General features: G+C 39.1%; 1 pseudogene; it reads left to right on the top strand.

Moving 5' to 3' along the window:
- Window positions 1–2,361: 2,361 nt before the first annotated feature.
- On the top strand, window positions 2,362–3,312 carry LOC101117278 (olfactory receptor 52R1-like; annotated as a pseudogene).
- Window positions 3,313–16,083: the final 12,771 nt, after the last annotated feature.

A 16,083-nucleotide genomic window follows, 5' to 3' on the forward strand; every position in this document is an offset into this window, starting at 1 on the left:
CCATATAGGACTATTTGTTTTGAGCAAATCTATAGTTATTATCTAAATAGGATTATCTAGCTCCAAACTTGAGCAAGACAAGTTCAGAGCCACACCTCTCTCAAACTGTTAAAAATCTAGGGGAAAATCAGAAAGAAGCCAGGTTTATTGCATGTCTTACAGAACCCTTATTAGATGCCTTTGGGTTGGGTTGAATAAAACATTTGTCAATAGATTTGTTAAAGGAGATTTGAAAAGATGTCTTTCTTGCCTACATGTTTCTGTTATAAAGGAGTTAAGAATTAATCAAAGAATTTAAGAATTGTCAAACAAAGACTCAGGTCAAGTGAGATTGAATAGTGAAAAAGTGTTGGGTAGGTGAGCTCTAGATGAATTTTTGAGTCATTTACTCTTAGTTAAGAGTCACCAACTGGAACAAACAGTAGGCTCAACCCAAATAATTCCATCAAATACTGGTAGAGGATGATGTTCACAAAGTCATCCCCTGGTCAGTAGGGCAACAGCTAGTATGAAAAAAGTGCACAACTGTCTTGTGGGCCAGGTGTCAAAGTAGAGGGTTATGTCAGACCATTTTAAGATGTGTGTGTGAGCATGCGTGCTCAAGTCATGCCTGACTCTTTGTGACCTATGAACTCTAGCCCACCAAGTTCCTCTGTCCACGGGATTCTCTAGGCAGGAATACTCATGTGGGTTGCCATTTCCTCCTCCGGGGGCTTTTTCCCAGGAGTCCTGCATTGGCAGGTGGGTTCTTTACCACTGAGCCACCGGGGAAGCCCTTCTAAGATGTGGTCAATTATTAATGACACCGTTGCTACTGAATAATGGATTCTATTTGTTATTTTCTTCAGCAAACCTTTATTGAACTCTTATTCTGTGGCATACACAGGTGCTAGAAAGAGAACATGGCTTAGGGATGGCAATATGAAAATTTATCATTTAGGACAGGGTTTGGAAAACGATAGCTTACAGACCAAATCTAACTTGCAGCCTATTTTAATAAATAAACTCTTACTGGAACACAGCCATACTCATGTATTTATATATTGACCATGGTAGCTGCTTTGGCTAAGTGAAGTTACAACAGAGATCATATGACCCACAAAGCCTAGAACATTTAAGATCTGACTTTTCCAGGAAAAATAAAGTTTGCTTATCTTCCAAGTAATAGGAGTCATAGCCTAAATTCATTACAGGTACACAGTTGCTGAGTCAAGTTATCATCCATTCCAAATCCCCGTGGTAACTGTTTTAGAGTCAAAACTAATTCATTATCAGTAAATACACTGCCATCTGCCTTTAAGTCAGAGTTTTCCAAACTGACTTCCAACCCAGAATGTGGCCCAAGTGTTGCATCACTGGTTTAATTCAGAAGCAGGAGACCACAGCATACAGCCTGTTATTGATAGACCTCGGCCTTTGTTATCTGGTCATCTGTCTGAATATATATCTGAATATTTCTACCGAAGGAGATTCTCATGTAAAATCTAAAGTACATTTTGACTTTGAACAACTTTGACCAGTTTGCAAACTGGTCAGTGAAAGTGTGCATGAAGTCCAAAGGAAGACAGGACACATGGGATAGAGGCCTGATTCAGCCCCTTGCCAGGCTGGTGCCCTTGGCTAGCATGCTTGCTCCACCTCCCAGACATCAGTCCTGTCCTGAGAGGGGTCAGAGGGAACATACAGTCCAGTCCTCCTCCTGGGGTCTCTATATGGTAAGGTCCTTGGCTTTGGGAGTCTCAGAACATATCAGCAGGGAGATGACAAGGTCTTCTGCATAGTCATCCCTCATGGAGAAGTAGGAGCCCTCTCCCTGCCAGAAAGGAAAAGCAGATCACTGCTCCCCACATCCTCAGAGCATGGATCCACCCTGAAGGGGTATTGTGGTACTGTGTAGTGAACCAATTGCTTCCCTGTGGAAGGACTTCTCAAGAGGAATGAAGGGACCTATGCTTAGGGTAAACAAATGAGTTGTCAGTTCTAAATTGAAAAGAAGGGAAAGAATGTTATGATGTTATTTGTCAAGATAGTTTTCCTTTCACAGATTCTATTTCCAAAGAGGTATTACTCTTATGAAATATTATGAAATATTACTCTTATTAAATATTATTATTAATGTAGCTTATATATTCTGACCCCCTTTGCATGGACATAAATATGAATAAATAATAATGAGTGACATTATTTTATATTGCAAGTTTTTATTTATTAAGATAGTTGAAATTATTCTGGTTTAACATTAACTCCAGCTGCTCTATTATTTAATTATTCCATCCAAGATATTATAAATAATAATCATGACTGCTTTTAATGTTATCCCCTGAAAGGAGTAGATCACCTTCCCAGTGGAGAAACATTAACCATCCTATGATGTTGACTTCAGGGAATAGCTCTTCTCATCCTGTGCCCTTCATCCTCCTTGGGATCCCAGGATTGGAGAATTCTGTTTCCAGTTGCCTTTCCATTCTGTGCCATGTATGTTGTGGCTCTAGTCGGCAATATCACTCTCCTTTATGTAATCTGAACTGACCCCACCTTGCATGAGCCCATGTACCTCTTTCTGGCCATGCTGGCTACCACTGACCTGGTCCTCTCCACGTCCACACAACCTAAAATGCTGGCCATATCCTGGTTTCATGATCATGAGATTGAATACCATGCCTGCCTCATCCAGTTGTTCTTCATCCACGCCTTTTCTTCAGTGGAGTCCGGATTGCTCATGGCTATGGCCTTGGACCGATATGTGGCTATCTGCTTCCCACTGTATCACTCTAGTATCCTGACCCCATGTGTCGTGGGTAAACTGGGGGGCAGATGTGATGATGAGAGGGCTTCTGTGAGTGAGTCCTTTCTGCTTTATAGTGTCCAGATGTGCTTCTGCCCCATTCGGATCATCCCCTAGTCATACTGTGAGCACATGGCTATGATGAAGCTGGTGTGTGCTGACATTAGAGTTAATCATGCGTATGGGCTCTTTGCAGCCTTCTCTGTGGTTGGCTTTGATGTTATTTTCATCAGTTCTCTAAATCATCAGTGATGATTTGGATAACTGTGCTGTGGTTACCTTCAGGTGAAACCCAGTTCAAAGCTTTTGGCACATGTGCCTCCCAAGTCATCTTGGCTTTTTATGTCCCTGCTCTCTTTACTTTTCTCACCCACTGCTTTGGATATCAAGTGCCCCAAATGGTACATGTCATGTTAGCTATTCTCTATCTCCTGGTGCCTCCCATGCTCAACCCCATCATCTACGGAGTTAGAACCAAACAGATCAGGGACAGGGTTGTTCAAAGATGTTGTGGAAAAGACCCTTGAGTCAAAGCTTAGGGATATAACCATCCCAGTCACCCCACTGATCCGGGGACATAAATATAGAAGGCTTAACACGATATTGCATATTGTCAGAAGATCATCTCTATGAACAACTGACTCAGAAAATAGCCATCCTCCTGAAGCGACAGGGGCAATTTTCAGGATACTCTGAATATGATTCTCTGAAAAAAGTTATTGATAATGAACACAGGGTTGACCTATGTTCATCATTAGAAAAGAAAAGAGTAAAAGACATGCTCACCTATCAAATTTGTGAAGATCTGAAAAGAATATCATCTTCCATGGACAAACAAGATGACATTTCCTCTTGAATGGTTGGTAGAAGGATAAGTTGGTATACCTTGTGATAAAGGAATTTAGAAATTTCCATGGAAACTGTTTAAAAGTTCTGTATCTTCCCCAAGCTTGTAATTTATTTATAGAAATAGAATTGCTTCCTATGGATTCATTATTTATAAAAATAAGAGCAGGAAAACATTCAAATATTGATTTATAAGAAAGCAGATATAGTAATGAGCAATTGAATGTTATTTATCATTTAAATACTGTATTTTCAAAATGTATCTAATGGTGTGGGAATGATCATGATATAATGTGAAACCGAAAAAAGATTGCCCATATGGCTGATTTCAATTCTAAAAAGGAATATAGGTGCATAGAAATGGATTCAGGAAATGCATCCTAATGCTATAACAATTAATGACAGTACTGAGATTTATGGTATTTCGATGTTCTTTTTGCACCTTTATGTATTTCTCAAAATTATTCATGATTGAAAAGTTTAGTTTCAGTGTGAGAAAAAAAAATAATTGAAATAACAAAACTATACCAAAGAGGTTAATTCAGTGCCAAAGCCTAGAGGGGTGGCGTGGACAATCTGAGAGCATTAGGGACTCTGTAATAATTTCCAGAAATGTTTGGAAATATAGACATAACATTGCTGCCATACATAATATTGCTGACAGTATCTTGAGACTGCTAATACTGAGAATTAGGTAGACTAAATGCTGGTCTCTCTTAACAAAATTTGCTGATGTTCTGATGATAATTGATTTCAAATGAAATTTTGGAAAAAAATTGAGGAAGGAGCATCTCCTTGAAAATAACTGTTGTAGAGCTGAAGATAGTAAGAAAGTCACTAGAAATTTTGTTATTTATTAATATTCAATTTCCTCTTAAGTGAAAATTTTAAGGTATATTAAAAACTACATGTCCTTCATTTTTCTTATTTTTTTCAACTTTTTTGAGTTGTATGAAGCATACAAATATTTGCACATATTTAATGCATACATTTTGATAACTTTGGACATTGGTGTATACCTCTGATACCATTACCACAATCAAGGTGATAAACATATGTATCACATTTACACTATCTGTACTTTTATTCTCATGCACTACTCTCTTGTCAAAGCCAATGGTGAAGAAGGTCCTAAAATAGAGGCTCTTATGTTATTAAAACCAACATCAGATGAAGGTGCTTTAAGAGAAATCAGGAGTATTTGTTTTTCACAAGAGAAACAGCTAATGGAGCTTAAAGGAGCCTTCAGAAATGAATGGGTATTCTGAAGGACCATTGTCAAAATTCCTAAATTTTAGAGTTCTGAGGAACCATGATCCCCTTATTAGCAAATCAATAAATAATTATGAGTCTCTCTCTTTGTCTTTTAAAATTTATTCTTTGGCAGCATAACTTGAAACAATAAAATGCAAATATTTGTAATGCATAGTTTAATGAGTTCGTGCATCACACTCAGTCTCTTGAGTTGTGTCCGGCTGTTTGAGACCCTATGGATTGTAGCTTGCCAGGCTCCTTTGTCTATGTAATTCTCCAGGCAAGAATACTGGATATGTGGCCATGCCTTCCTCCAGAGGGTATTCCTAACTCAGGGATTGAACCCAAGTTTCCTGTGTCTCCTGCACTGCAAGCATATTCTTTATCTACTGAGTCACCTAGGAAGCCCCAGTTGAATGAGTTCTGACTCATGTAAATGCCTGTGTGGGTACCTGCCCATTTAAGATATAGAAAATTTCTATCACTTGGTAAAGATTTTTGCTGCCTCTTTGTATTTAAACACCCCCTTCATCCCAAGCAGGCAATTCCTGATCTGATTTCTTTCTCTATATGTTATTATTTTTCCTTCCAAAACTTGAGCCTTATGTCTAGCTCAGAATACAGCTTTTCAGATTCATATTCATCCATATTGTTGAATGTACCTGAGTGATTCATTTCCTATTATTGCTCAGTAGTATGTTTTGTTTTTGCTACATACCTCAATTGTTATCTTTCTCCCTTCCTTCAGCCCTAATTTACATATGCTCCTGTAGCTATATAAAATATGATATATTCATTTTTCATTTATTTGAACTTTAAAGCAAGTCAGTTTTGATTTAAATGTGTTTAAATACATGTTATTCAATAGAGAATCTAAAATACATACTATGACTAGGAAAAAATAATGACATTATTCTACATAACTAAACACATATCACTGTAAAAGAAAGCATTCATTCAACAAAATAAATTATTTTCTTTGACTCTGATTCAATATGTCATATTTTGTTTAATTTACATTGGACCATGGATTTTTGGGAAAACTTTCTCATATCACTAGCATTCAAATTGTCTTCCATTTTGCTCACTAGGAGGACAGGCTTTTAGCATCATCTCACTAATGACTTTCTGCTAAGTATTCTTAATGGTGCTAAAAGCTTTCAAAATTTCATGAGCATACAAACATCCCTAACCTCTTGTTAAAATGAAAATTCTGTTTCATTAGGTCTGAGGGCAGGCCTGAATCAGGAATTTCTGACAACACTTCCACTTTGAGGCCCTATATTGTGCAAGACTTTAATACATTCTGCACTTTTAAAGGCATGTTGGAATGCTCTTTTCCTGAGATTACTTTACATGGCACCCTTCAGTAATTTATACTTAGTTAACAATTCTAATTGGTTGTTGAAATTTTTTTGCATATATGTTTCCTTTTGCTAAAATACATAATTCACTGTTAATCAAAAAATATGGGTATGACATTTGAATGATAAATTTTCTATGTGTTCTGCCAGTGTAAAATGTCTCTCTGATTTTTTCCTTTTACACTTCGTTGATAGATTGACTACATATACAGAATTACTAGGCTTTAAATAATTTTCTTTGAACACTTTAAGGTTTACAGTGAATGAGAGTAAAGTTAGCATTCTGGTTCTGTGTGTCTACACTCTAAAACCTTAACCTCTCTGTGCCTTAGATTCTCTACCTGTACAAGGAGAAGGCTGATACCTATTTCACTGGGTTGTTGTAGAGAACACATAACTACACGGTTTCAAATCCTCTAGAGTACAGAGAAACCATTAAACAAAAGCCACACATTCATTACTAGGCCTGAGCAGCCTAAAACTAAATGTCTTTCTTTTGAAGTTGATAAATTCCGTATTTTAAAGCCTTAGTCTCCAGTCTTTATCCTGGCACTCTGAAATTCCACAATATTATTTTCACAAATACTTTTTTCCCAGTTCTTTATCTTCCCCTTCTTTACCGAGTAGTGTTTCATTGGATAAATGTTGCAAAATTTCATCAATCTCTTTTTGACAGATATTTGGGTTTCCACATTTTAGCTGTTATTATGTACACAGCTACTTTAAATATGCTCTTTTTATCAACTGAAATATAGTTGAATCACAAAGTTATGATATTCCTACTTTTTGTTGTAAGTATTAACCAATTATTTGGTGTATGCAACTTGAAGTGGGCCTGCATCATCAAAATATGCCTGACTTTGTTAGAAGTAGCCAAAAAGATTCCTGATGGGGCTGTCCTCAGTGCCTGAGGGCCCCAAGTGCCCCACAGTTTTTTTGAACACTTAGTGTCCCGATGCATTTTGTTTAGTTATTCTAACGATTTTGTATTTGTACCTCTTTGTGGTTTGAATTTTCACTTCCCTAATGAGCAATGAGTTGAGCATATTTTCATGCATGTACTGGATGTTCATTTACTTCCCTTTGTGAAGTGTCTCTTAAATCATAGGCTTAGAATTTTAATGAGTTCTTTATCTCTCTACTGATTGTGAAATTTTGTTTTTCAGATACAAGCAATGTGATTATTTTCTTCATCTGTGGGTTTCTTTTTTACCTTTATATCTTTTGTAGATTGATGAAGTTTAAGTACTTTTTTTTTTCTTTAAAATCTGTTTTGTGTCCTAAGAAATCTTTACTTTCCTTCAGTTCATGGCAATATTATCCTATTAATTTTTCTCTTATAATATTTATAGCTTTAGCTTCTAAATTTAGGTTCATACTATATTGCAAATAAAGATGTTTTACGTTGAGGTAGGAGTTAAATTTCATTTTGGTTTTTATACAAATACCCAGTTGTTCTAGGCACATATTTTTCTGTCACCGAAGTTCATTGATTTCGCTGATGAAAATTACTTAATTATATTTGGGGCTGTTTCTGACTTCTCCCTGATTTGCTTCTACAGTGTATTGATCTATTCTTTGATAAAGAAAAGATTACCTCTGGTGTATGTGAAACACTAAGCATGTATGTTCTGTAGGATCATATGTAGATGAACAATTTCCTTGGAGCTATATTAAAAAATCCAATGGCTCATGTTAAGTGAATTATTTACAGATAATGTCTTAGAAAAATGTAAAAAATGCATTTATTGTTATATTAGTTTGCAATGGTTCGCTTAACAATGTAACAAAAGCTGAGTGGCTTAAACAACAGAAATTGATTGTGTCACAGTTTTGGAGCCTAGAGGTCCAAGATTAAGGTGTCAAAAGGGCTGATTCCTTCTAATGGCTCTGAAGAAGAACCTGTACCTTGCATATCTCTTAGCTTCCAGTGGTTTTCTGGAAACCTTACCATATTAACATATTAACATAATCTCTGACTTCATGTCTACATGGCATTCTTTTTGTGTGCAAGTCTCAGTTCAGTTCAGTTCAGCTCAATAGCTCAGTCATGTCTGACTCTTTGCAACCCCATGGAATACAGCATGCCAGGCTCCCCTGTCCATCACCAACCCCGAAGCATTCTCAAACTCATGTCCATAGAGTTCGTAATGCCATCCAACCATCTCATCCTCTGTCATCCCCTTCTCCTTTGCCCTCAATCTTTCCCAGCATCAGGGTCTTTTCAAATTGTCAGCTCTTCACATCAGGTGTCCAAAGTATTGGAGTTTCAGCTTCAGCATCAGTCCTTCCAATGAATATTCAGGACTGATTTCCTTTAGGAGTGACTGATTGGATCTCCTTGCAGCCCAAGGGACTCTCAAGAGTCTTCTCCAACACCACAGTTCAGAAGCATCACTTCTTCAGTGCTCAGCTTTCTGTATAATCCAACTCTCACATCCATACATGACTTCTTGAAAAACCATAGCTTTGACTAGATGGACTTTGTCAGCAAAGCAATGTCTCTGCTTTTTAATATGTTGGCTAGATTGGTCATAGCTTTTCTTCCAAGGAGCATGCAGCATTTAATTTCATGGCTGCGGTCACCATCTGCAGTGATTTTTGCAGCCCAAAAAATAAATTCTGTCACTATTCCACTGTTTCTCCATCTATTTGCCATGAAGTGATGGAACTAGATGACATGATCTTCCTTTTCTGAATGGAGAGTTTTAAGCCAGCTTTTTCACTCTCCTCTTTTATTTTCATCAAGAGGCTCTTTAGTTCTTCTTCATTTTCTGCCATAAAGGTAGTGTCATCTGCATATCTGAGGTTATTGATATTTCTCCCCACAATCTTAATTACAGTTTGTGCTTCATACAGCCAAGTATTTCACATGATGTGCTCTGCATATAAGTTAAATAAGCAGGGTGACAATATACAGCCTTGACATACTCCTTTCCTGATTTGGAACCAGTCTATTGTTCCATGTCCAGTTCCAACTGTCACTTCTTGACCTGCATACAGAGTTCTCAGGAGGCAGGTCAGGTAGTCTGGTATTCCCATCTCGAAGAATTTTCCACAGTTTGTTGTGATCTGCAAAGTCAAAGGCTTTGCATAGTCAGTAAAGCAGAAATAGATGTTTTTTGGAAATTTTGCTTTTTTGCTGACCCAGCAGATGTTGGCAATTTGATCTCTGGTTCCTCTGCCTTTTCTAAATCCAGCTTGAACATCTTGAAGTTCGCAGTTCACGTCTTGTTGAAGCCTGGCTTGGAGAATTTTGAGCATTCCTTTGTTAACATGTGAAAAGAGTGCAATTGTGCAATACTTTGAACATTCTTTGGCATTGCCTTTCTTTGGGATTGGAATGAAAACTGACCTTTTCCAGTCCTATGGCCAATGCTGAGTTTTCCAAATTTCCTGGCATATTGAGTGCAGCATTTTTACAGAATCATCTTTTAGGATTTGAAATAGCTTGACTGAAATCCCATCACCTCCACTAGCTTTGTTCATAATGATGCTTCCTAAGGCTCATTTGACTTTGCATTCCAGGATGTCTGGCTCTAGATGAGTGACCACACAATCATAATTATCTAGGTCATGAAGATCTTTTTTGTAAAGTTCTTCTGTGTATTCTTGCCACCTCTTCTTAATATCTTCTGCTCTGTTAGGTCCATAACATTTCTGTCCTTATTGTGACCACCTTTGCATGCAGTGTTCCATTGGTATCTCTAATTTTCTTGAAGAGATCTCTAGTCTCCCATTTTATTGTTTTCCTCTATTTCTTTGCATTGACCACTGAGGAAGGCTTTCTTATCTCTCCTTGCCATTCTTTGGAACTCTGCATTCAGATGGGTGTATCTTTTCTTTTCTCCTTTGTCTTTAGCATCTCTTCTTTTCTCAGCTATTTTTAAGGCCTCCTCAGACAACCATTTTGCCCTTTTGCATTTCTTTCTCTTGGGTATGGTCTTGATCAGAGTCTCCTGTACAATGTCACAAATGCTTGTCCATAATTCTTCAGGCACTCTGCCTATCAGATCTCGTCCCTTGAATCTATTTGTTACTTCCACTGTATAATTGTAAGGGATTCGATTCAGGTTGTACCTGAATGGTCTAGTGGTTTTCCCTACTTTCTTCAATTTAAGTCTGAATATGGAAAGAAGGAGTTCATGATCTGAACCACAGCCAGCTCTTGGTCTTGTTTCGCTGACTCTATACAGCTTCTCCATATTTGGCTGCAAAGAATATAATCAATCTGATTTCAGTATTGACCCTCTGGTGATGTCCGTGTGTAGAGTCTTCTCTTGTGTTGTTGGAAGAGGGTGTTTGTTATGACCAGTGGTTCTCTTATGAAAACTCTATTAGCCTTTGTCCTTCTTCATTTTGTACTCCAAGGCCAAATTTGTCTGTTACTCCAGGTATCTCTTGACTTCTTACTTTTACATTCCAGTACCCTATAAGGAAAAGGACATCTTTTTTGGATGTTAGTTCTAGAAAGTCTTATAGGTCTACATAGAATCATTCACCTTCAGCTTCTTTATCATTACTAGCTGGGGCATAGACTTGTATTTCTATGATATTGAATGGTTTGCCTTGGAAACTAACAGAGATCATTCTGTCATTTTTGAGACTGCATCCAAGTATTGCATTCTGGACCCTTTTGTTGACTATGATGGCTACTCCATTTCTTCTAAGGGTTTCTTGCCCACAGTAGTAAATATAATGGTCATCTGATTTAAATTTGCCCATTCCAGTCCATTTTAGTTCACTGATTCCTAAAATGTTGATGTTCACTCTTGCCATCTCCTGTTTGATCACTTCCAATTTACCCTGATTCATGGAGCTAACATTCCAGGTTCCTACGCTATATTGTTCTTTACAGCATTGAACTTTACTTCCATCACCAGTCACATCTGCAACTGGGTGTTGTTTTTGCTTTGGCTCTTTCTCTTCATTCTTTCTGGAGTTAATCCTCCTCTCTTCTCCAGTAGCATATTGGGCACCTACTGATTTCAGGAGTTCATCTTTCAGTGTCCTATCGTTTTGCATTTTCATACTGTTCATGGAGTTCTCAAGGCAAGAATACTGAAGTGGTTTTCCATTGCCTTCTCCAGTGGACCACATTTTGTCAGAACATCTCCACCATGACCTGTCCATCTAAGCTCAATCAAGACAGCAGAGCAGAGGACATGCACTTATCTTCACTCATCTTCTCTTGCGAGAACTCCAAAATTATAACTCATTGCTTAATAACCGTCTACAGGAAAATATTGGATCCCACCAAAAAAAGATACCCTATGTCCAAGGGCAAAGGAGAAGCCCCAGCAAGATGGTAGGAGGGGTGAAATTGCATTTAGAATCAAACCCCATACCCACCAGAGATGCTCAGAGGGCTCAAACAAAACCTTGTGCACATCAGGAGACCCCACAGAGACTGAGCCAGACCTGCCTCTGAGTGTTTGAGTGTCTCCTGTGGAGGTATGGGTCAGCAGTGGCCTGCCACAGGGGCAGGGGCTCTGGGTGCAACAGACCTGGTTATAATAAGCCCTCTTAGATGGTGTCACCATTAATCCCACCATAGAGCCACCAAAACTTTCACAGGACTGGGGAAACAGACTCTTGGAGGGCACAAACAAAACCTTGTGCACACCAGGACCCAGGAGAAAGGAGCAGAGACCTCACAAGAAACTGACTCAGATTTTACTGTGAGTGTCTAGGGGTCTCAGATGGAGACGTGAGTCAGCGGTGGCCTGCTGTAGGGTCGGGGGCACTGAGTACAGCAGTGCGTGTATGGGACTTTTGAAGGAGTTCGCCATTATTTTCATTACCTCCACCATAGTTTGGGCCTTGTCCATCAACAGAAAATTGGATTAAATATTTACTGAGTATTGCCTCACCCATCAAAACAAGACCCAGTTTCCCCCATCAGTCAGTCTCTCCCATCAGGAAGCTTCCATAAGCTTCTTATCCTTATCCATCAGAGGAAAGACAGAATGAAAATCACAATCACAGAAATCTAATCAAATTGATCACATGGACCACAGTCTTGCCTAACTCAATGGAACTATGAGCCATGCTTTGTAGGTGCATGTCTCAGTGTCCAAATTTTCCCTTTTTAGAAGGAGATCAGTCATATTGACTAGGAACCCACTCTACTTCAGCATGAAATTATCATTACTAGTTTATTTTCATTTAATTTTATTATTTATTTATTATTAGTTATAATTACATCTGTAATGAGCTTGTTTCCAAAGAGTTGAACATGACTGAGCGACTAAGCACAGCACAACATGAGCTTATTTCCAAATGAGGTTACACTCAGAGGTGCTAGAGGTTAGAACATCAGTATCTGAATTCAAGTCCTTACTGTTAAAGTCAAATCCACCCTCTGTACGCCAGCAGGAAACTAATTCTCAGACAGAGTTTTAGGTGAAATAGAAAATAATAGCTTTATTGCTGTTGTAATGCCCTCATACTCTGTGTTCGAATCAGGAGGGATTATGAAGAATTTTATAGTAATGGCTCAAAGACGGCATGGTCAGCTATTGGACAGTCATCTGATTGGTTGGTGGTGTGCTAATAAGTGGAAGTCAGCATCATCAACCTTCTGGTTCCAAGTGGTCTGGGGTCTACAGGTTTGTGGGAAGCATACAGTTAATTTCTCCCACCTGGTGGGATTTTCATATCTGCAAAACAGTTCAAAGATATTGTTATGCATATCCCTTGAGAGAGGATCAGGACACTGCCCCAAGGCTGCACTATTTTGTGTATGTGTATGGGAGGGGGGTTATTTTGACTGTTCCTCCCTTTGTCTCTATATCACCTCCCTTCCCTCATTAGCAACTGTTGAACCCACTCACTGGAATTCAGGGAGTCAAGGATACTGAATGAAGACTATTTCCTGTAACTAAGAAATGTTGCAGGAAGGAGAATACCTTCCAGAGCCCACTGGTTGATGGCTCAATGGCTTAATGATAAGCAATATTCTTTTCTTACTGAAATGGCAGGTGACGTTATTTTCTCCACATGTATGGTGACCTCGCCCTCACAGAGCCTTGCTGTCACACTAAAATTCATGCTTCATGCAAGTAATTATTTGTCCTTGCAGGTATATACAATTTCACATACATACATCCTCAAGAAAATCCACTTCTTTACATACATAGTTATTACTATCACTCAGATATACACATCAATATACATGGTAAATGAACACACTTGCACATTGCACAAAATACCCCTTCAGTTGTAAATATTCATACTCTGGCAAACAATAAAGTACATGCATATAGATAAACTTAACACTCATACGATCAGTGGACATGAATTTGAGCAAACTCCAGGAGACAATGAAAGACAGGGAAGCCTGGTGTCCTGCAGTCTTTGGGGTCACAAAGACTCAGACACGTCTTAGTAACTGAACAAAAAAATCTCAGCGACACACATTATTATGTGTGCATTCAAATGCACACATATAGAGAATGCACACATATAGAGAAGAAGGGAGAGTTAGGGGTTAATGCTTCCGCTTCTAGTCTCCAGACTTAGAAGAAGTCAGTTCAAGTATGAGGCAGTGGGACCTAGGAGGGTGGAGACAATTGGTGCTTGGGGGAAGGGAAAGTGTAAACACTCATAGGTTTTAAAGAGGCTCCATTCGGTGTTCTCGGTTATAAGCTGTTTTCCAGAAGCCATTTACAGTTGTGTCCGGTAAAGTTGGAGTTGGTGAGAGATAAAGCAGAGCTTTCAGTGAGTGGTGCCTTGAACCCCAGTTATCTCTGCCCACCCCAGGAAGCAATAGGACTCAGAGTCTTCAAGGAGCTAGAGGCATGGTGTGCTCTGTGCAGAAAGGCCTGACTCACTGGGGGCTCCAGGCCCAGGGATCATGACTGCTGATCTCTAGCCTGAGATAGGAAGAAGACTTGCTGCTTATTCTGTGTCTTCCAGGAAAATTCTAGAAAAGTAGAAGGACTACCTCCTTACACAATCCATCCAGGAAGGAGGTTGGATAAGGAACCCATATTACTCTAGTATTATGGTTCTGGGTCTTAGTTTTAAACGCTCAAAGTAGAAGCTGTTCCTTAGCAAGATCTCAGCCCATTTAGTCTCCATCCCTTTGAGTTTGAGCAACATGGATTGAACTGATATTTCATCAGGTGAATGATAATGAAGGTACCCAGTTTCGAAGGAACACAGCAGAAAGTACAGAGAGGAAAGAGAGGCACCTCTCAAGAAGCTCCCATCTTCCACTTAGACTTGAATTTCAGGTCAGCTCTTCTCCTCCACTGTCGACCAAGGAAGAAAATCTGAGATCCGAACGTCAGAGCCAGCAGAATAGAAGAATAGAATGAAGACGCTGAGAGGCATCACTTATGAGGGACCTTGGTCTGTGAAAAGGCCATGGGAGAGTCTGGAAAATAGATCTATCAGAGGAGAGAAACTGGTTTGGAAAGAAGCTACAGTATATGAGTAGCTGAACCCTGGCTGAGAAGAGAGTCACCACATCAAAGGGAGTTTATATAACAGGTGAGTTTATGTTAGGGTTCGTGGGCAGATTCAGGGAAGATACCATTCAGCAGTCTATAATCAGAGATGCCAGAAAACCCACCCTGAACCTATTGTGGAGGGATCCAGTTCAACGACTTAGTGGGGTTCCAGATTCAAATGCAGATCTATTTGTAATTCACTAAACAATTTCTCAAGTTCCCTTTGTATCTGGCTTTTTCAAGACAGGGCAACAATCACTGCTGTATCCTATCAGCATGGGTGTTCCAATCAGTCACTACCTAGCAGAGGCAGTATTGTGGATCACCAAGACCACTGGGTGTGGAGCTATGCACTTGGCACTAACTTATTGTGTGATTTCAAGCAAATCATGTAGCTACCCTCAGTTCTGTTTCTCTCATTGTAAATAAAGATGCAGAGGCTTTATGAGAGAAACAATAAAATGCAAAAGTGTATAGTGTTGTAGCTACAAAAATAGCAATATCTTTCAGAATTAATCAAAGAGATTATTATTCATTTTGATAAATTTATATCCAGCATCATCACTAGTACCCACTGAAACAGTGAGGATGACCCAGTTATGCTTTTCCAAGTGACGTTAAGCCTCAGTGACTATGTCCTTGCAAGTGAAGAGTGACATACAGGAGGTGAAAAGAGGGAAATGAGGGAGCCTCTAGAGGAAACACAATATAAGACTGTTTGAGAACATAAGGCCAGGTCAAACGGGATGAAACACAGCTCTAGTGCCCAGATAATGTATGTGTTTCTGAATTTCATTTTTTATGACTGGTGACTTTGTTTTTAATTGCTAAGCCTTGTATGTGTGTGTGTCTTAGTTGCTCATTCATGTCTGACTCTTTGAGACCCCATGAACTATAGCCCAGAAGAGTTGTGTCCGACTCTTTTGCAACCCCATGGACTGTAGCCTGCCAGGCTCCTCTGTCCATGGGATTTTCCAGGCCAATGATATAGAGTGGGTTGCCATTTCCTTCTCCAGGGGATCTTCCCCATCCAGGGATCGAAGCTGTGTCTCCTGCATTAGCAGGCAGATTCTTTACCACTGAGCCACCTGGAAAGCCCCAAATATCTACTATCTAGGAAGGATGGTAAAGTTTTCAATTTAGAGCAGAACTTACAGAATCTTAGTTCCACTTCTTTCACAATGTTACAAATCTATAGAAAATCAGAAAAAGGCTAGGTTTATTTCAGATTCTGCATAAACCCTTCTTAGGAACCACTGAGTCAGGTGAATGAAACGTTTGTCCATACCCACAGGTGATTTGATAAAGGGGGTTTGAAAAGATACTCTCCTTGACTACGTCTTTCTGTTATGAAAGAGGTAAGAGCTAATGCTTT

The sequence above is a fragment of the Ovis aries genome, chromosome 15, assembly GCF_016772045.2.
Source record: "Ovis aries strain OAR_USU_Benz2616 breed Rambouillet chromosome 15, ARS-UI_Ramb_v3.0, whole genome shotgun sequence".
NCBI lineage: Eukaryota > Metazoa > Chordata > Mammalia > Artiodactyla > Bovidae > Ovis > Ovis aries.